This window comes from Pongo pygmaeus, chromosome 8, assembly GCF_028885625.2.
Source record: "Pongo pygmaeus isolate AG05252 chromosome 8, NHGRI_mPonPyg2-v2.0_pri, whole genome shotgun sequence".
NCBI lineage: Eukaryota > Metazoa > Chordata > Mammalia > Primates > Hominidae > Pongo > Pongo pygmaeus.
The window spans coordinates 132,621,110-132,643,458 of NC_072381.2; the positions used below are offsets into that span (position 1 = coordinate 132,621,110).

Below are 22,349 nucleotides of genomic sequence, written 5' to 3' on the forward strand. Positions count from 1 at the left end.
CATGAATAGAAGTTAGCATCGTAGTGAGTAAGCAGTACTGATGATCTGTGAAATCATTCTCTGTGGACTTGAGCATGCTAAAAAGATCTTGAAAAAGGAAAACATAAATCTTTCCAAAACCTCACATGACCCCTGTATGCTTTGGCCTTCTTGAAGCTTTGGAGGAGAGCATAGGTGTGGATGAAATGGAGTCTTTTAAAAGTTGTTTTGGTTTTGGTTTTTGTGTGTGGGTTTTTAAAGAGAGCATATCCTGCCACGTAGAAGAAAATCCAGGGGGTGGCTGTCCTCCTACAGGAAGGAGGTAAACAAGCATTTTTCCTTAAGGGCTCTATTCCCTCAGCCTCGCTCCCTCGAAGGCCACACTTGGAGGCCAGGAAGTTAATCCATTAAAAAACAAGGAGAAGAAAGAAAGAAAGAAAGAGAAAGCATATTGGTCTCTACCCCAGTCCAGGTAAATCAGAACTTCTGGAGCATGGAGACTGGGTACCACTTTTTGTTTTAAATACCTAATATAATTTTAATAATGCACATACGATAAAGAACCACTGGCCTTCTTCCTTTATCTTTTTCACCCCTTGTTGTCTTCTATTTCCTGCTGTATCTCCAAAGCTTAGAGAAGTTTGTGGCATATAAAAAGTACCCAGAAATATTGACTGAACGAAGGGCTTAATGAATGAGTGAATGTCACGAGGGAGCAGGGAGGTTGAGCCCCTTCCATTTTTTTCTAGAATGAACCTAGACATCAGCCAGGTGTTGGGATGATCACCAGCAGATCCCACACAGGCCCACAGAGTGTCTGTGCCCTGCCTGGCTGGGCTGTGCTGTGCACCAACAGATGGGGTGGATTCATGTTCCATAGAGGAGACAATAGTGGCCAGTTATTGTCATGGATGAAAATCCAGGTCTTTCACAACATCCATTAATTATGGGATGGCAAATTCCAAGTAAATTGTCACTGAGCAGACCCATAGTAGGAATAGGGCATATTCACACTTTTTTATATATATATATATATTTCTGGTTGGAGATGTAAAACATTTAGAATTCTGTTCCCTTCTAGAAATTCCATGGCTTGGGGCAGCTCTTTTCAACCATGGATCTGGGGTTTGAGACCAGTCATTCGTACATTGACAGTCTTTGCACAGTGAATAACTTTTGGATTTTCTACTAGAGAGGGGGTGCTCAAGGTCTTCCCATGCTACCGTGGTTTGCTAACGTGGTTAATTTCTGGCCGTAGTTCTTAAGAACTGGGGCGTTGAGAGCACTTGCTTGGTTTTGAGTTCTGGCCCTTCCCCTCCACTTAATAGCCCAGAACTCTGGGCAAGTGATCTAACCTGGGAGAGCAAAGATAAGAAAAGGTAACATTTGTGTATAACACTCACCACAAGCTAGGTACCATTCTGTGCTTTGTATATGTCTGAACCTTTCATTCTCCAAACACCCTCTGAAGGAGAAATTACTATTTTTAATAAAGATGGGGAAACAGAGGCATAGGTAGTGGAGTCACATGCCAAAGGTCACACAGATAGTTACTGGCAGAGCTAGGAGGGCAAAGGAGGACAGCCTGGCCTGGAGCCTGTTATCTCACCACTACGTTGCACTCCACTGTGAGCTGGGTCAGGGCTCAGGTGGTGGGCTCCTAGGAAGCACTCAGTACACAGCCCTGGTAATGAAGTGGATGTACACAAAGACAGCACACCTTGGGATGTGTTGTGCATGTGGATGACACTGGATGCAGGACCTAAGCGACACAAGCTTGAAAATCACCACCAGAAGGTTCCAACCTTGAGTGGCTGATTAAAAACTGTACGGTTGTCTTAGACTTATACTTTAAAGCTGCATTTGCCAGTGGTCACTCTCACTGACTCTTCAGATACAGTTAGAACTGATGCTTCCATGTGGAATTATTTTAAATAATTACTAGGAGTGAGTTGGGGTCCAGTCTCTGCCACTCACTCAGTAGCTGACCTGCCCAGCGCAGTGTGGGGCCAACCCTGCCAATGAGTCTGGGCACTCTGTCTGAGGCTCCAGTGTCCAGCCACCTGCTAACTTCTGTCATTCAGCCTCACCCTGGGTGTTTTTGCCACATGCACAAATGTGATAGACACAATAAATAAAGTAGATATATATTCAGAATAAATATTATATAGCAAGACTAAAATATAAATAGCAAGTGCAAAACAAATTAAATGAGGATGTGAATGACTTCAGTGAAGCCACTGAGCTAACAACTACCTTTAAAACAGAAACAGTAAGTAATTGAGAAATGCAGTTATCACTGGGCAAGAAGTCAAATGAAAAATACGGTTTGAAAGTGAGCAGCATATTTTCAGCATTCCTTTAATTTCACACACTACATCTGCACATGGCACACTATCTAAGCTATGGGAGTCTCAAGCGCATGGTTAAGTGGATACCATACAGTGTGATTTACTCAAGGAAAAAAGACAAAAATAGTCTTTATGCAGCACTGGCATTGGTTTTTAAAATGATAAATTGGTGGGTCTGGCACAGAGATCAATGGAGTTGAAGTCACGACGTCAAATTGAGATGTGAGGTTAAGGCTGAGAGACAGACGTTTCCTTCTCTCCTGCTGACCCAATGAACTCTCCAGTTTTTTTGGGAGCTCTGGTGAAAACTCTTTTTAACCCCAAATGTCAGCATTTGGGTTATAAGAACATTAATTTATCTGACTGCAGTGAGATACATTTTCTCAGTTCTCCTTATTTGCTTCTTTTACCCTAATACTAGGTCACCATATTCAAAGACATTCTTTCCCTAAAAACTCAACTTCTACCCAACTGAGTTTTCACCAAAGGAATTGCTGAGGTTGAGTTTGGTGGTAAAGAACCCAACCCTTTGGTGCTTTTTTCTTTTCTAAACACTGCATGGCCAGACGTCAGTACTGTTCAGCCCTGGAAGCCGTCTTCCTCTTTACTGCCTTCTCACGGTGTTTCCTTCGATTCCTGCTACACAAAAAGTTACAAGTGGAAATGGAAGAAAACAATTCTTTCCCAATCAGGATTCCCTGAGTTGGTAGCAAAATCACTGGCTAGGTTTGTGTTAGTAGCCTCATTAAATATTTATTAAGCACCTGTTATAGATAGTACTATGCTTAGTCATTTAAGGATTTGCGTTGTGAATAGCTTCATCCAATTTCCTCCTATTTCAAAGTATTTCTTGTGGACATTCTAGGAGGTAAGAGATAATGAAAAACTTATTTTTTAAATAATATTTCCAGTTGAAAATTCACACTCAAATATTTAATAGAAATCCTATCTTTCCCCCCATTCCTGCTGGCTCCCAGACTTCTGTTTCCATTAAAATACCCCACCGCCTTGCTGGCCTTGGGTAGCATCTTTAATCCCTTCTTTCTATCTTGCTACATGACAAAGACTTGTCTGCCAGAAGGTTTTTCTCATAGCTGCCCCCTAACTTACTTCCCAGTGCTACTGAGACTGGCACATTCTCACCTGTGACACCTTCTCAACTGGTCTCCAACTCCTCTCCTCTGGTTTGCCTCTAGTTATACCGCCTTAATCTTCTGAGAATATATGTTCTTGTTTCAAACATCAACATAGGACCCTCTTGCCCTGCTGGTTGCTCCTCAAACTGACTCCAAACTGTGCCTCCACTCTCTGATTCCAGCACCTCAACCTTTGCTAAATGTCACTTCTCACTCTTCCCATACAAGTCTGTAGCCCTGAGCACCCTACCACTTTGCTTAAGCTCCAGGACTAATGTCTTCTGGGCTCAGGAGTGCAATCTCAAGCATCACCCACGAAGTCAGCCAGGGCATCACTCTCTGCTTGTAATCTCCTATCCTGATTCTACCTGGGAGTCTTTAGCCTCCTGCCACTTCCTTGCCACCTCCTCCCTTCCTCCTGGACTTGAGCTTCTTGGAGTCCTCTCACTTGGTCTTGTAACACCTTACACATTGCCTTGGCCACTGCTGCAACAGCTCAGTACCTATCCACAAATCAGAAGTCCTCTCTGAACAAAGCCATCTGCATATCCATCTACCTTCCCTGTGCTTGCCCCATTTAAAAATCCCAGGTTTTATGTCTTTGCTACATTTTTACGGATGCTAAAATCACTTACTACAAAAATAAGCAGATTTCACTGTACAAAATGCAGGTAGTAAGAGGTATCTAAAACGTAACCACTAAGTACACATAGAAAAGATTTTTAAAAACATCAAGAAGGACAATTGACAAATACAAGATCCTTCCTAGAGAAGAACAAGGGTGGGGGATCTCACATCACCAGTGGAATGACCTAGAAACACAAAGACTGCTCAATTTCATTAAGGTCGTATGATATAGCCCCATGCTGCTTCCTCAGCTGAACAGCTGTAAAAAGGCCCTCATGCCATCAGCCTGTGCTTTTTCCTCTTTCTCTCTGGGATGTGCCTGTCCATGGAACCCCTGCTTTGGGATATAGCTGTGATCATCTCTACTGAGATGGAGTGAGAGCAACTTTTATTTGAAAGGCTGCCTGTAGTATTTTCAGCATTCTGTAGCCTCCTTCCCATGTCTCTCATATGTTGTAGTTTACTGCCTTTCATTTCATGGCCAAAGCTAGATTATTAAGGACTGAACTGGAATTTTCCATATTAAGTAGAATAGAAACTTCAACAAGCATTTTGATAAGCTGAGGTTTTTTTTGTGTGTGTCTTTACCATTCTATTGGATAGAATAGTATAATTCATATGAACGTATGCTGTGAAGAGATGTAAGAATCTCTTTTCTTTTTTTGCTCAAACTTCCTAACAGCAGGATAGTGTGGTAAAGAGAACATGTCTATGGATGTGCAATACTTTGAATAAACAGTTCAGTGCTCTATAAAATAAATATTCACAAATAATGACTTTGGGGAGAGTTATTTCCAAATCCCTTTGAAATATGTTGTTAGCCAAAAGGTTTATAGAGTAATTTAGAATCGTAATTCCTGCTTGTCCCTAATATCTGCTGTTCTACATTCAAGTTAATTTTCTCTCAGTCCCAATTCGAGCTGGCAGTATATACTCAGCAGAAAGAGACACAGTTGTCAGGTTAGAATGTTTTGTTTTTATTCAGGTAGTGATTTGTCATCTGATAACATCTTTGTACACCTCAAAGTCCCTCAACCCATTCATTATGGTTTGAATAATGTCTTAAGCACATCTGACTCAAATGCACACTGAATATCCTGTGACTTACAGTAGAGGGGTCTCTGAAAGGACTTGGAGCCAGGAAATGTCTCTGAAGTTATGGTTTTTCTCAGTGTGAGAGGTAAGATCCTTGGTTGCCTGGAGATACCTTAGTGCCTTCAGGATCTGAAACAGACACATTATCACACGTGGTCCAAAGGTTCAAACCTGTACTTTCCCGGCTTAGTGCTTAACACAAGACATTGTCCAAACAACTTGTTTACAGCAATCCTGGCAGGGTCCCTGTCGTTTGGTTCCTGCAAGTCTGTATTCTGTCCTTAATGTATAAGAACAATGTACATTTTAAATTAACTGATTAAAAGTCATGAAGTTTCACTGCATACCTATCATAGGTTAGCTCCAGTATTGGAATAAAGACTTCTCTCAATGTCTGTATGAGAATTTCATGGTACTCGAAGTGTCGTCATGTAGTATCAATCATATTAAATTTTGCTTTAAAATATTGAAGTCACCCCATAATGTTATGAAATATTAAAATCAAATATGTGAGGAGACAAAAAAGGATCTGCTTCATAAATCATGCCAGCTAATTTCTGGTTGGGGAATGTAGGTCTCCAACCAGTGGAATTATGGTGGGGAAAGGATGTGGTGCTTCACATTTATGGAGGACTGTTGAAAATGACGATGACACTGGTTTCATCTGGGGAGTTTTTATGACCTCACACTCCCAGAATGACGGTGGTTTGCCTCAAGTATGTAGAATTTGCCTGCCTTCCCAACTGAGCTTCTTGGGTGCTATGGATGGGTTGAACAGCATCCTTCACAAGCATTAAAATCCCTGGTGAACCTGTCACTGCCCTCCTATGTAAATGTCTGACCACAGAGCTGCTGCTTTGGGAGGTAGCTGTGATCATTTCTGTATCATGAGTCTCTGAGAAGCGTAAGTCACCTGCTTCTCATATTCCAGAGTTCAGTAGTTGTGTCTCTAAATGAGATAGCCATGGCTGGGCGCAAACAAGAGAATACAAATGTCTACATGAATGGGTCTGTCCTGCCACTCTGCTGCGATCCATTGTTATTTCTGAGAATCATTTTGATTTTTGGACTGCTTATTTCAGTGTGTAGGAGTCTTCCTTGTAGATGAATGCCTTTCACATACAAGTCTTTCTCTTATTTATTGATTTATTTTAAAATTTTTCCCTACAGAGGGAGAAACAAAACAAAAATTCCCTTTCCTGCCACAGGGGAAAACAACTGTGGCAAAACAGAGAAGCTCCCGAAGTAAACAGAGTAATAGAGTACCCAGCCTCCCATAGAGCTTGCAGAAATCTCATTGTGCAGACATGGAGCTTCCCAGCTTTTGCCTTGTTAGCCTATTTCTTAACCAGTAATTCTGTTTCTTAATAGGATAAAGGGCCTGACTTACATGAAAGCTCAAAGTCTTAATCACAATGATAAAATACAAAGTCGTGGCAACTGTAATAAGTTTAAAGACATATGTAGCTTTTCAAGGACATCTTGTCTTTAAGAAAAAGTCTTTCATTTAGCTAAAGAAATTAAACTGAATTGTTTAGTCTTTTAAACAAAATGATGAATTTAGTGAAGAAAACAAAACTCTCCATGGCTAACGTAATTTATGCAAAATCATGCAATTAGTGATAGCTGTGCTAGACTTTTTTTTTTTTCTTAACCAAATACGCCTCTAATAAAACCATCGTGAGGAGCAGTGCCATCTAATGTAAGTAGTAAACATGGATAGTAAATGATTAATATCTGGTGAGGCATGCAGATGGCAGGACTTCCATTTTTTCTTTGAGCTCCTTGTGCATGTTTGCTAATCATTCTTGCAAAAAAATTGCAAAGATAAATATGAACTTTCAAAAGTAACATTCAACAGGATATGAATGTAAGAAATAGCACAGTGTGGGGGAATAGTAAAAACCAGCACTTTCCGCCTCTGCATAGTGAAATGACGGTAACTTGCTGTAGCGTAAGCTTAATAAGGGTTATATCCTTTTCACGTATGTACTACTCTGGGAATGGCCCCGGTCTTGTGAGTGGTATTTTTTAACCAAGTACCCAGCCAGCGCAGTCACCCTGACAGTCCCCCCACTGAGATATGGAAAGGTAACCCTCTAGCAAGTCCTCGTTGAGGGGGAAGCGTTCTAGTGCACAGACGTCTACCCTGTGCTATCCTTAGCTGTAGTCTTCTGAAATGATCGCTTGGCTTCCCAGCCAAGGCAGGGCTCCCCCAAAGTTCATTCCCACTCTTGCAGTTTCACCTCGGGATGCTTCCGCAGAATTTCGGCGCCTAAGCAGACAAGGTCAAAGTAAACCGCTTCACCGCTGCTTCTGGAGCAGGGGCCCAGAGCGCGTCCAGCTCCCCAGCACAGACCAACAGCAGGAGAGGGGTCCGGGTGGGAGCCCTGGGCTGTAGATAAGCAAAACGCACCCATTTTCTCTCCTGTTTACTCCAGAGGCACCTCTCCTCCCCCACTCCTGGCATCTCTTTATCACTGGCTCCCTCTCCCTGTGGCATATTTTTGGGTAGTAGAATGCTGAGGTCACAGGGAGCGGCTCTTTATCCAAGCAGTGGGGACATCAGCCTGGAGCCCTGAGCATGAACCAGCAAGATGCAGGTTCTCGCTCTTGACTTTGGGCTCCAGGAGCTGCCCCGGCCCCGGGCTGCCCGCGGGCTCCCTCCTCCCTCTTGCCCTCGCCCGCCAGCTCGCCCTCTCTTAGGTCTGCAGCGTTGGTTGGTTTCCCACGCCTGTCCCGGTCTGACTCGGGATGCCAGGCACCGGGAAGCCCCGCGGGCGCCGACCCCAACCCGCAGCCCCGGGAAGGTGCCAACCCCAGCGAGTGGAGGAGACGGGCATTTCACGTGGGCATCTGCCTTCACTGCTGCTCGTGCCTCTCCTCAACGGCCGGCGTCAGGGCCCCTCTGCTCCAACTCATCCCCCCGCCCCCGAAGTTAATCAGCCGTACTTGTACTTTCCAGGGCGCTTTAGTTTGGAAAATACTTAAAAGCCTCGAAACCTTCCGAGGAGACGGCCGTCCCCGGATCCCCCAGTTCTGCCTGGCTAGGGCTGTCGGGCGCTCACGAAGCTGTGGCGTCTGTCTGGAACCCACATTGCAAAGGCGCAGCCCCGCTCCTCCCTGATGTCGCCAAAGTTGCCAGACGCCCCTCAGCGACCTGGTCGCGCCAGATGCAGTTGCATAACCTCGCCCCCAACCTGCGCCCGCACCGGGTCCGCTCCTGGCTGCACCGGGGTGTCCCGGCCCCGGGAGCCGCCGAGTCTCCGGCCAAGCCGGTTTGGGGGCGAGTGTGTGCGCCCGAGTCGGGGGTGGGCGCCCGTCCGAGCGGTGCTCTGCCCGCGGCCAAGTACGAAGGGCGCGGTGGCGCGGGGGCGCGGGAGGAGGGCACGCGGGGCTCCGCTTACCTTCCGCTGCTTACAGATAAGTCGAGGTCGATGCAGCGCCTGGCTCGGGCATGTCTCGCCGCGGACCCTGGCAAGCCTGGCGCGGCACGGAGCACTCCGGGCAGGGCATTCGCGGCCGGACTCGCCGCGCTCGCGCGGAGGAAGGCTCGGCTCCGGGAACTTGGCCCGCTGCGCGCCTGCTGCCCGCCCCCTCCACCGCCGCTGGCCCGGCCCTGCTGGCCCGGCCGGCCCCCGCGCCGCAGCTTGCGTCGCTCGCGTCCCTCCGGCCCCGCTTAGCGACGCGCTCGGGGAGGCAGCGGCTCGGCCAGCTCCGGGGACGCCCGCGCGCTGGCTTGCTCGCGACGCGGCGGAGCCAGCCACAGCCACCCGGCTTCGCGCTCCTCCGATGTCCTCATTTACTGCAATTGTCTTCGGCGAGATCTCAGAGCCAGGGCCAGGAGGCGGGGGCGGGGCGGGGGAGGGAGCAGGAGGGAAGTCCTTGCCGCTGCTCCAGGTCCCAGCTACTCCGCGGAGCCGGGCGGCCAGAGGCGAGGGCGCCCCCGAGCCGCGCGCCTGCTGCCTGTGCGCCCGGCTGGCACTGAGGCGGGCGGAGCCCTGGGCCCCGCGGGGCGGAGGTGGGGCGGGGGCGGCGCGGGGCCGGGCCGGGCCGCGTGCGTGGGGTGGGGGATCGGGAGGGAGTGGAGGAGCCCCCTCCCGCCGCCGCCGGAGCCGGAGGAGGAGAAGGAAGAGGAGGAGGAGGTGGAAGGAGCTGCCGCCGGCTGCCGCCTGCGCGCGGGGCTACACCACAGCGCGTCCTCCGGGTTTCTGGGCTGCAGGCGGCGCTGCATGGCCCGGGAACTTGTTGAGTCTACCCTGGAGCCGCCTCCGGAGCAGCTGGCGGGCGGGGGACTCCGTGTGTTCTCTCAGGGATGGGGGGTCGCTGGGGACCCTGCTGCATGACTGTCTGCTGTGCCAGCCAGCCTGGCCCGGCGGGGCTTTGGGAAGCCAGGCGCGAAGGGTGGGGGTCTTGTAGGTGCCTGGCCACTCACCTGCGGATGCTGCCTTGTAGAAGCAGGAGTTCGGGGATCCTTTCAGTGCCGGCTCCAAGCTGGTGTCAGCCCCTCTACATTGGGACAGGAGGTCCTATGAGTGTCCTGAGGACTGAAGTGGGAGGGCCTGCCTGGTAATGTTGCATGCTGACATTTAGGGACACTCCAGAGCAGGCGCCACTGCCACTCCTAGCCAGGAACCCTACCCCCCGCTAGAGTACACACCACCCACCAGCAGAAGCCACAGGGCGCAGAGGCTGAGTTCCTTTGTGGCAGAGTAGAATTTTCTTGGGGGAGGAAAAGACCTAGGATGCACAGGGAGCTATCCCCGCCCTTAATTTCCCACACACCAAAGAGTATTGGGTGTTTTGAGCTCAGAGCAGCAGACCCAGGGGCTCCTCTGATGCCTGGCAGGCCCTGGGGCCTGGGCCAGGGACTAAGCAGCCAGCTGAGTGCAGGGCTCCTGGCCCCCTGGATTTGCTCCTAGAACGTAATGTAAAATGTAAGTAGCCACATTTATTAGTCTGTTTCTCAGGAAAGGACAGAGAAGTAGTGGACCCCAGGGAAGGGATAGGCTTCGGAGAGGAAATTGGGAGGACAAATGGAAAGTCCTTTCACCCACCCACCTCTCCAGACACATCAGTGGGGAGTGAGACCTCTTTGCCTATACATCCCTGAGTCTCTGCACCTAGCACCAGCTCTGTGCCTGTGCCAAGCCATAGCTCCATCCTTGTTCACTGAGCCGAACTGAGCCTATCACTGCCTTATAGAGTGTCTGTTTTTTATAAATGACTTTATACGAAATACCTTCTTTGTATGTGGATGCTTTGGGCAGTGTGTCCAGACATTCCAGAAGAAAAAAAAAAATCTAAAATGTTATCTATTTCCCTCTTACCCCGCAGCATCCTTTGGTATACAATTTTGCCAGCCTTGGGGATCCAGTTATTATGCCTAGGACGGAAGTCCTGAGCCTGTGGATCCAAACTCTGCCCACCTCACTCTTCTTGTTCTCCTTCTTAACTCAGATCCCCCAAGCCCGATTTTCCAGCTTACCAGGGAGGCTGTTGGGAGCTGGCTGGAAAGAGATGCTTAATTATGTGTGAGCAGTATGGAAACTGCAGTCCCCTCTTCTGCCTGGAAGAGGCCCGGGAAGGGAATGTATAGGAGTTGGGGACGTTTAAAACCAGATAGGAGAAGTTGCCACTCTCCAGCATGTTCCCTTGGGGATGTGCTGTTGCAACTGTGGGCTCCAGTAATTTTCCCAGTGGTCTGGGGAACTTCTGTAAGTCTTACTTTATTGGCAATCCATAAAATTGAAATCTGCCTTCCGTCTTTTAAAGTGACTGTAAATAAAGCTGCCAGGAAACTTGGGCATTGGGCTGGTAGTATCAGAAGGCTGAAGTTTTCCGGGACCAAGAGTGAAAACAGGTCAACATAAATTCATGCACAGCAAGGCAGTGCTCAGCCACAGGTGGCACTGTGAGCTGGCAAGAAAACAGCTCCAAGGACAGTGCTATCTGAGATTCGCATGATGTATAACTCCAGGAAGAAAATGGAAAGCCGTAATTGGCTGGTTAGAAAATCCACTTATATGAAGAGGAGAGTATAACGGAATTCTGTAACATCATCAAGACTGCTTAGAGTTGTTCAATTGTGTAGTAGACTTACAGTTGTTTTGCTGTCTATTAAAATCATTGGCATCCCTTCTTTTTTTTGAAGTAAGAAACCATTTACGTATTGTATTACTTAAGTACATGTCTTCAGCATCACAAATCAAAATATTGGTGAAAACTTGCCTCACCGTACCTTTGGCTCTGGAGAGATATTCCACATGGGTGAGGTGTGTGTCATCATGCTCCAGAATTTAAAGCAAGCATCATGCTGGGGGCTGGCTGGAGAGAAGGGAGTTTCAGCCATCTTCCTGCCCACAGATCCCTCTTGCATTTTTTTTTAATAGATGGGATGTAGGCATATTTTTAGGGTCTAGAATGAGTCAATATGCTCGGCTTCCTCAGGAAAAAAAAAAGTGAAACTTGATAGAAAGATTCATTTTAGGAATCAATTGGTATTAGCTTTTTATATTTTGCTTAAGATTTTTGTTGAAAAAGATAGACTTGCAAAGGAGAAAATAGCTACTTTTCAAGTGGGATTTCCTAAAAGCAGAGGAATAAAAATAAAGGAAAGTTCAAGACAGCTAACTAAGCAAAATATCCAAGTCTCTCTTCTTTTGCCGCCTTCTTGGAATTGTGCAGGGGTTGTACAGAGAATTGCTGGAATTCCACCCCTATGGTATAGTAAGTTTGAGGTCTCAATTTCCACATAAAGAAGTCAAGAATATACAAGTCAAAGATGTTCAAGAATGTTCCTAACAGGTTTATCTATATCTGTTCCAAACTGGAAATAATCCAAATACCAGTCAACAGTAGATAAAGATTTCTTGGTTCTTCATATAGTGGAATACTAGACAGCAACCCCAAAGCACTAACTTCTGATGCATGCTTTAACATGGAGGGCTTCTACAAAGGTGCAGAACAAAGGAAGCCAGACGCCCAGTGTTTATGACATGAATCCATTTAGATGAAGTCCAAGAATGCGACAAAGTTATCAATGGTGGAAAATATCAGAGTGGGGATTACCTTTGAGGCATACTCGTTGCCCGGGACCACAGCACCTTCACTGGTGCTAGATCATTCTGTCTCTTGCACTAGTTGCTTATGCAGTTTTCCACATATATAGAAATTCACGGAGATGTTTCCTGTCTCAGTGTGACCCCGTTTGTCTGAGCATCATCACTGTGTCATTGCAGTGTCCACATGCATGCTCCCCAATAACCCTCACCCCTCAATGAAGCAGCATATCTGTCAGTGCGATTAACCTGTATCCTCTCCAGTGTGCAAGGCAGGAGAAGAGAGAAGTGTCTCCAAACTAGCAACTGCCGAAGAGGAGCCTTCTGGTTTAGCTGCACGGCAGAACTTCCTTCTTTAGGAGGCTGCCGATGAAACACCTGCCCTCCCAACTGTCCGATGTGGCTATGACAGAGCTCACTATGGACATGAATTTTTCTTTCCCATATCTTTGTTACACGAAAGGGGTCCCGATCCAGATCCCAAGAGGGTTCTTGGATCACACACAAGAAAGAACACAGGGCGAGTCCGCAGTGCAAAGTGAAAACAAGTTTATTAAGAGAATAAAGTAGTGAAAGAACAGCTACTCCATAGAGAGTGGGGCATTCCCAAAAGTAAGAGGAGGAATGCGTCCAGCCTAGGTACAATACTCATATATATGGGGAGCTCTGCTCTGCTACAAGGTTTTGTGATAAAGGATTAAATTTCTTAATTATTATATTTTGCAAGAATCGATATTACCTGTTTTTGTTTTTGTTTTTGTTTTTGTTTTGGAGACAGAGTTTCGTTTTGTTGCCCAGGCTAGTGTGGCGTGATGTCAGTTCACTGCAACCTCCATCGCCCGTGTTCAAGCAATTCTCGTGCCTCAGCCTCCTGAGTAACCTGTAACCACGCCTGTCTGATTTTTTTGTATTTTAGTAGAAATGAGGTTTCACCATGTTGCCCAGGCTGGTCTCCAACTCCTCAGCTCAGGCAATCCGCCCATCTCAGTCTCCCAAACTGCTAAGATTACAGGCGTGAGCTACTGCGCCCGATATTATTATCTTTAAAGTAAAATTAGGAATGCCTTTGTTCTCAGGATATCTGGATGTTAGGACACTCCCAAGTCTGGGTGTGTTTAGTAAACATCATCAGTGTGTTTCCTTAACCTTAAACATCTAGAGGTGAGGAATGCCTAACTTTCTAAGAATGCAGCCCAGTAAGTCTCAGCCTCATTTCTCTAGTCCTCACTCAAAATGGAGTTGCTGTGGTTTGAATGCCTCTGACATCTTCATATTCCAGAGAGACTCTTAGATGAGCCCAACCTAAGTCTGTGATGGGCAGGTTACACCTGTCAGTTCAGAAGCTGTGGTAGCAGATCAGCCAGTGCTCAACGCCTACAAGGGAAAAGTAACTCTCATATCGCCTTCGACCTGTAGGGTCGAGATCATTCACTTGGGGGCACTTTAGCCTTGCCTTTCAAGAACAAGACAGATACAATGCTCAAGGTGCCCCAGTGGGGCCTCCTTTTCTGCTGAGAAGCCCTGCAGGAAGGCTTTCTGCATCATTCCCCTTGTCATATTCTGCTCGAGCCTTCACTCTCCTCTTTCTGGGCTTATTTCTGGCTTAAGACTCTCGCTTTGTGTAAAGCCCCTTGCCCGTGGCTCTTCCACTGTCCTGGCAGCCAAGCCGTGTTTCCTTCTGGTGGGAACCAGAGCTGTTTCTGAGGTGCTGGTCCATGTTCCAGGGCCATGCCACTCCTCTGGCTTTCTTTTCCTTTCATAATAAGAAACTAGAGATGGTTTATTGGCCTGAAATACAAATTTGTTTTGGAAAACCTGAGCATCGTGAGGACTAGTTGAGATCCCTGGCTTTCTATGATGCATCATTGTGAATCTAATTTATCCACAGAAATGGAAGGTTTTCATTTTGGAAGAGAGTGAAGTGGCTCTAGGTTTTTGTTTTTTTTTTAATGCTCCCTACAACTGAGGCAGTGATGTATGGGAATAAGGAGGAGCCGGCATGCACTCTGGCTCTCCCTTCTCCCCTCACAATCCCTCATTTTCAGGGCTCCGAGCAAACCCTAAGGCTTTCCCCTCCCAACTGCAGCCTCTCCTTTCTTTTAGGCGGACTCCTGAGGAATGAAACAGAAACCCTTTATTTTGTTGACCTTTATTTGGTCAGTCTTGGGTGCTGGTTTCTATAGGGTTTCTTACTATCCCGTTCTCATCGCTGAGGAGCCAACCTCTTCAGCACAGGTAGATGGCTCAATGGGCCTGTCTTAATCCTTGCTGGTAAGGCCACCTGTCTCATTGAGCCTGCTGAAGCCACCTTCTCATAAAGCGGCTAACATGCCCACAGAGAGTGACACTGATCAGAACTAGGGCAGGAAGGGGCCAGGCACGGTGGCTTATGCCTGTAATCCGAGCACTTTGGGAGGCCAAGGCGGGCAGATTGCTTGAGCTCAGGATTTCGAGAGCAGCCTGGCCACTGTGGTGAAAGCTTGTCTCTACTTAAAATAGGAAAATTAGCCAGGCATAGTGGCGCATGACTGTAATCCCAGCTAGTCGGTAAGCTGAGGCAGTAGAATCACTTGAACCTGGAAGGTGAAGTTTGCAGTGAGCCAAGATCGCGCCACAGCATTCCAGGCTGGGTGACAGAGCAAGACTCTGTCTCCAAAAAAAAAAAAAAAAAAAAGAACTAGGGGTAAGAATGGATTTCACACTTGAGTTTCCACCCACCCGCGCTCTGTGCTGGTGCTGGAACTACTGGCTGCCCTTCCCAGGCCTTCTGCCCCGGTGCACAGAAGGCTTTTCTTTAGGGGGCCACTGCAGGGAGGCCTGGAGTATTCTCCCAGCTGGGTGGTGTAGGAACTTCCTTGTTTGCCCTCCATCCCCACCTTAGGTTCCACAGGCATGGAAGAGGGATGGAGTAAAGGGGAAGGCAAGGAAAATGGAAGCCTCCTTGTTCTACTTTTTTCCTTCCCCAAGCCCTGACTGAATATGAGACTTTGATGAGAATGATGCTCTGCTTTGGTTGTGCACCTCGAGGGTGCCAAGTGCTCGGTCCATTGTGGGTTATATACTTTGGTTCTTACCAGATAACTGGGCGCTCGATACTGTTAAACTCTCTCCACAGATGTGGATCTGAGAACGTAAATGATCTCTCCGAGGTCACACAGCTAGGAAGGAGTGGAGCCTGGATTCAAATCCAGTTCTGTCTGATGCAACCAGAGGACAGATTCTGACCAAAAATGCCAAATGCTCATGCCAGGCTCTCAGGAAGCTGATGCTACATCCAGGCTGGCTGGAGAGTAGCTTTGACCAGCATTCTTTTGTCGTCATTAGACGTCTCTCATTATCTCACTGCATTAGTTACTCTTTGAAATAAAAACAGGCACTGAAACAGCAATATACTCATATCATTTTGCATTTCGATAGCACTCTAAGCTTCCCCAATATAATTTCAGTGATATTATCACGTTTTCTTCGTTGAATAACAGCTGTTAAAATGGTTCATCACAATATACGTATCCCATCTATACCACAAGAGGCCACTTCACACCCTTCTGGTGCCAGGTATAATGGCATCGTAGTACCATGGCCTTTTAACTATCCTGAACACCTCTTTGGTACTGTCATTTGCTGAGATTCAGTCATAGTGGACAGGATATGTGCTTTTGTTTTTCTTTAAAGATGGCTAACACACTGTGCATATAATTCTAAGTACCTACCCTTGACATTTTATGCGCTTAGTGCAATAAATTATTTTGCTAATTTGGTCTAAGAATTGACGACCTGACTTTAGATGTATTTATTTAGCAGCGTGGCTCATGGGTGATGTGATAGCAAGCTATGGAACATTGGAAAGCAAGCATTTTATTCTTAAACACCAAGTTCCAAATGGGAAAAGTACAGAATTAAAAATAAAAAAAAATCTCGTTATGTTTGATGACCTCTGAGGGCACACAGACTGTCGGTTCCATGTTTTCCGTAAACATTTTTTTTTTCATATTATTGAGTCTTCGGAGAATTGCACTGCATGGTAGGGCTGCAGATCTCCCCATGTCCAATTCACCTAATTTGTGTTTTGGCACATTCTGCAGCTGTGCCATACTCTAAAAGTGTGTGCACCCCTCACTTCTGGGTTCTCATATATTAGCCCATTAACTAAAGTTAAAGTAAAAAATCAAAAACTTATTTTTAGACATTTCTTATACAATTTTGATTGTTTTTTTTTAAGATTCAAAGAAAGGCAGGGAATTTTGCTTGTAAATGTTGCTTAATGTTTTCTTCTCTTTTTAGAAAATCTAGTGTCCATAGTTTAAAGTGAATATGGCTAGAATGTTTTACAAACGCTCCTGGCTTCATCCACATCCCTGTATCTCGGCAGTCACAGCTCCCTGGCACCTTCTCCCCCTTGCCTGGACGGAGGCCTCTGAGTGATCTCCTAGGCCTTCCTAGATTGAGAGGGGAAAGGGAGGATCTTAAGATTCCAGAATATTCATTTCATTTAAGCGAGGGAGGCAAATCCTACAGAGCTTTTTCCCATTTGTGTTCATTTATTGGCTGTTTCCGTGGATTCGAGAAAGAAACTTGAAAATCTGTTTTGTTTGGTTTGGTTTGGTTTGGTTTTGAGATGGAGTCTCCCTCTGTCACCCAGGCTGGAGTGCAGTGATGTGATGTTGGCTCGCTGCAACCTCCGCCTGCCAGGTTCAAGCAGTTCTCCTGCCTCAGCCTCCTGAGTAGCTGGGATTACAGGCGTGCACCACCACACCCAGCTAATCTTTGTATTTTTAGTGGAGATGGGGTTTCACCATGTTGGCCAGGCTGGTCTCGAACTCCTGACCTCAAGCAGTTCACCTGCCTTAGTCTCCCAAAGTGCTGAGATCACAGGCGTGAGCCACCATGCCCAAACGTTTTTTTTTAAAAAATAGAGATGGGCATTTGGAAATTGAGTCACTCAAAAGGTGAAGTAGCATTGTCCGAGAGATCTGTTACTCAGTATAAAGTTGAAAGGAAACCTAAATTCATTTTATTTGTGTTTCCAGTGTGCATCCCAGACATTTGTTTCAGAATTTGTTAAACATTGAAGATCACCTAGGGTTGAGTAGGTAAGAAGTAAATGTGGGTTTGAGAGGCCGTGATAGCCGATACCCTCAATGGCTGCTCTTGGCCTGTCGGACAAGCCATCCTTGCACATGGCTTGCTATCCTATGACCCGCCTCCAGATCAGTCACCCTCCCCATTTGACTGTGGGTGGCCTGGCTCTGTTTGATGACCGTGAGCAATAAATTTACCCTTTCATTACCATGCCTTGGGCTATCTGAGCTGGATGCCCCTAAGTTCTAATGGAAAATAACATTTATTGATGTTTTTTTTTTCTTCCCTGAACCCAAATATGACAATGAGGAAATTTATTTTGAAGGTACTGATTTTTTCCTTCCCCACAGAGTAAATATTGTCACATGGAATTGCTGATGATACTTCTGAGTCCCTTAAAATAAGACTTGTGATTCATTCACACCATGAAAATGGTAGAGAACCAACATCTTCACCTTCAGATTCATACGTTATTGGCTCTTTCCTTTTTGGTCCGTGGGTGTTAATGAACATTTTCACTCTGGAGCTTTCTCTGCTTCCGACTCCAGCGTGGATGAAGGAGTGCACCTTCTGGCCTGCCTGGTTCATTCTCTGGGTCTCTCAGCCCTGGGATTTCCACGTTCCGTCTCTGTTCTGGTGGGCGAGTTGCATGATGCATTCGATTTGATATTTTACAGAACCTCTACTGAGAAAATAGGGTAAGCAGATTAAAGCTGAACTCAGACACGTGTTTGGCAACCACCCACTCTTGATGGCGTAAGTGAATGGAGGCAGGTGGCCACAGCAAACACCATGTGGCTTTACGAAGAAATGTTCCTCTTCCATACATTAGGCCTGTGTAAAGTTCCTTGTTGGACTTTTGCTTCTTTGATGACAATACATATTTTGTTAGTATTTAAAGGACATTTTTAAACATTGCTGAAGTGAAATCAGCTTAAATTGCGATTCATATGACAAGTGTTGAAACAGGGTGATGTTTGCCATGAAATTTAAATAAGCTACGTTAAAGCAGAAATGTCTATATACCATGTAAGACGCAATGGTCTCCCATAGCCTTCCCCTATTCTTTACTTCTTGACAAGCATGAATAATCTCTCTGTTTGAATACAGAATAGAGTCAGTTATTTTAAAAGAGTTATCATCTATGGGTATAGTGCACTTTAAGCAAACTCTTTACATGCAAGTATGACTTATCAACAAGTAAACCTTACCAAATAAATGCTCATTTTGATTAAGGCTACCTTCAGATAACCACTGTTTATCATGCACTTAGAGGGATTCAGTTTTCCAAAATAATTTAAAAGGTGACTTTTTAGAACATCATCTATTACATTGTCATCTACCATATATTCTTCTTCTTTTTTTTTTTTTTGTGACAGAGTCTCACTCTGTTTCTCAGGCTATAGTGCAGTGGTGCAAGCTCAGCTCACTGCAACCTCCGCCTCTCAAGCTCAAGCAATTCTAGTGCCTCAGCCTCCTGAGTAGCTGGGATTACAGGCACCCGCCACCATGCCCGGCTAATTTTTGTATTTTTAGTAGAGACAGGGTTTTGCCATGTTGGCCAGGCTGGTCTCAAACACCTGACCTCAAGTGATCTGCCCACCTCGGCCTCCCAAAGTGCTGGGATTAAAGGCGTGAGCCACCACGCCCGGCCTACCGTATATTCTTATACATACATGTGTATAAGAATATGCATTTACTTAATAGGCTATCAATGTACAAAATTGTTTGTTGTGGATTTCTGCACATGTTCCTTGGGTAAGAGAATCTTGATGTGATTTGTGCTGTGAGAGCAGAACTTAGGTGCTTTATGTTCTCCAAAGTCCCCCTCCACCTCCTGGATGGCATTTATTCAGTAGAATCCAGAGCTCAATAAATAAAGAACCTCATGTACTTCCCAAAGAGCCAGGCACTGTGTTATCTGCTTTATACATACGTCTCTTAATTTTCATTTTTTGACAAGATTATGAACTATGAAATGTTGATAGGATATGAAAAAATCAAGGGCTGGTCTTACGGAATAGTGCAGGATTCCTTCCCTGCTCCATTTTTCAAAGCTTTGCTCCATTGGAACTTAATAATGTGCTGTCTTTCAGTATGTCTGAAGGTCTTTTTCAATTTAAATCAGTTTATTCCTGTTTTTACCATATCCAATACCCTGCTCCTCCTAATATAAACAGACTTAGTGGCCTATTAAGTATTTTACTTCTAATGCCTTTCAGTTTCTTCTTGGCGGTGGAGGTGTAATCTCTCCCAAAACCTGCCTGCACTTCACAGAGAATAGGACTGCAATTGCCAGAAGAAACTGAACCTTTGTGGGGGAAAAAGAAAAATACAACCTTCCCTCATTCTCCAGTCTTAATTGAGCTAACTCAATTTATGCCAACCAGTTCTTGCTGGTCATAGTTCTAGAGCTTTATGAGAATTAAATCCTGATCTCACCTTAATCCTCCTAAAATCCCTGTGAAACTGGGCACTGTTATCAGCACCATTGTGAGATGAGGCAGCAAGCACAGGGCGGTCCCTAAATGTGACTAAGTCAGGAATCTTATGTAGAAAGCTTCACAAGGAAGTTGGGGGGTGATTAGGAATTGTCTCCAGAAATACCAGATAAATCGTTCAAATTTTAGTAAAGCAAAAATAGGCATATTTTGGCCTTGTTTAACTTGTACCTGAATGTACCAATAACACTTTTGGAAGACTTGGACGTACTCTTCCTCTTTTCCCAGGAAAATGAGAGAGTATTCATTCCTGTACGTGTTAAGAACATGAACAATTATTGCATTTTAGGATTGTCTTAATAGGCAACTGACTTTATTATCTACGTGTTGATTGAAAGACTAGTTTATAGCAGGTGTTAAAAGTTTTTCCTAAAGAGCTACATTATAAATATTTTAGACTTTGAAGGCCATAACATCATAACATTTCAAAGGTCATGAAAACCCAACTCTGCTGGTGAAGCAGGAAAGCAGCTGTAGAGAATATGTAGGCAAATAGGCAACTACTGTGTTCCAACAAAACTTTATTTACAAAACCAGGAGGTGGGCCAGATTTGGTCCACAGGCTAAAGTTTTGTGACCCCTGGCTTATAGCATAAGTTGTTGGACAGAACTTTGATACCATATGTAGACCCAAATTTTAAGAATGAATTGATGCTTTTGATTGATCACAGGAGAATTCAGTGTTTTTCCCCTTTGCTTCTTACATACACTAGATTGTAGGCTCACCCGGCCTCCTCTGTGATTTGGGCAGAATTAGAGCAGTATGTCCTATCAAGGATTACTTCTGGCAAGGGATATGGTGAAGGGGCCATTCATCTGTTAATATTTGAGTAAGAAACAGTTCCATACAAACAACTGGGAATAGTAATGTCTTTGTCATTGTGAAGCTGAAGAATTTTGCTGTCTTAGTCATGGGAATACTCAAGTTATGGGAACCAAAGTGCAGTAATTGCTTTAAATGGATGGTCATATATGTTTGGCTCCTTAGTCCAATAATTTTATTCAGCACGTTCCCCTGAGAGAAGACTTGACGAGACAATCCTGGACAGTCAGCATTGGATTTTCATCTCCAGCTGATTTATTTAATATTTCATGCAACGCAATGGAGTATCTTTGCTGTAGGGTTTTAATACTGGAGCTATTATGATGACTGGTGTAATTTAGTTTCCTGTATTGATGGTTTCCAAACATTGAGATGAATAGTTAAGTTTCTATAATTGTTCTCTGTAACCATATGAAAAATGATTATGTATTAGCTTCACATGAGTTTTTTCACTAAAATAAGAATCAGTAATCAGTTGGTTATCCTTTTGAATATTATATTTAATGCCTCAGATTTGAATATTATCAGGAAGCCAAGATTTCAAGACCCCGTTTCATTTCTTTAAAAACATGACAAAATGTGACATAGTGAACGTGGAGATCACTGGGCTTCACTGTGGATTAGCACCCCACTTTCAAATTTGTCAACACGATATCATCTGTTAGATGATATCTAATGTTGAGATATTCTCTAAGATAATAACGTTCAGATATTCTCTAAAGACCTAGGATAAACTTCTAATTTAATTTCCTATTGCAGTATTTTTGTGTTGCCTATCATTAAGACTGTGGAGCTTCCTTATTAATTAAATTTAGTTCACTGTGTATATTGCTACCACTTACCAAGTGGTAGTTAATACAGCCTCTCTTAGGTGATGCCTTTTTGTTTACCTAGCAATGAAAAGCTTAACCTACATTGCATTTTTTTCATGTGTGTTTAACCGAAGGAAACATCTTTGAATTTATCTTCTCACTGCGTAACTGGAAATACTGAAATCTATTTGATGATCCAGAATCAGTTCCTTGGTTTTAAACTTTATTTCCATCCACAACAAGTGGCAGCTTTGAGAAGGTTTCATGTTCTTTACACTGAGATTCCAGTGGATGAGTCTGAATGTTTAACTCCGAGAAGTTAGGAGAAGATTGAGCTTGCTTTTGGGGTTTAAGAATGAAAATGCAAGTGCATGTGCCTATTTTAGGGCCTGAGTTGGATTTTCATAAAATAAAGCAAAATCTGAGGTCACCCTGTGTGGGAAAACCTCATCCGAGATTACAGATGGAAAATAGGAGCAAGGGCCAGAAGTAGCCTCCCGGAGAGCAGAGCTAAGGACTGGGTGGTGCCTGTGTGTCCTTTAGGCACCTGGTGACTTTCAGGACATCATAGATGCAAAGGTGAGGGCCCGTCTCATCCTTACTGTCAGAGGCAACAATACAGCCCTGGAGTGTATTTCACATTATACCACTAGAGCTGGGTGCTTAAAGGGCATCATCAAACCCATTTTTCTTTCCTTGAGTGGAGCTGCCTTTCATTTGTAAATGATGGATTTGGAAAATGGACAAGTAGTGAAAATGCAGGAAAATGATTCACATCAGTAGGTGCTCCATCAGATGTGGTGTAAAAATCAACATGTCCCACAACTGGGCAATTAAATGTTACACATAGAATTTATGGAAAGAACTTTGGAGTGTCCCAGGGAT

General features: G+C 45.0%; 2 protein-coding genes across 3 annotated transcripts in view; one reads left to right on the top strand and one right to left on the bottom strand.

Moving 5' to 3' along the window:
- Positions 1-9,030, bottom strand: part of INSYN2A (inhibitory synaptic factor 2A) — a 71,397-nt gene extending 62,367 nt beyond the window's left edge. Inside the window, exon 1 of the mRNA XM_054503627.2 lies at positions 8,596-9,030. The gene's annotated coding sequence lies outside the window, so the exon portion shown is untranslated. The remainder of the gene's footprint in view (positions 1-8,595) is intronic.
- DOCK1 (dedicator of cytokinesis 1) overlaps positions 1-22,349 on the top strand; it is a 550,965-nt gene that overhangs the window by 285,747 nt on the left and 242,869 nt on the right. The window lies entirely within an intron of this gene.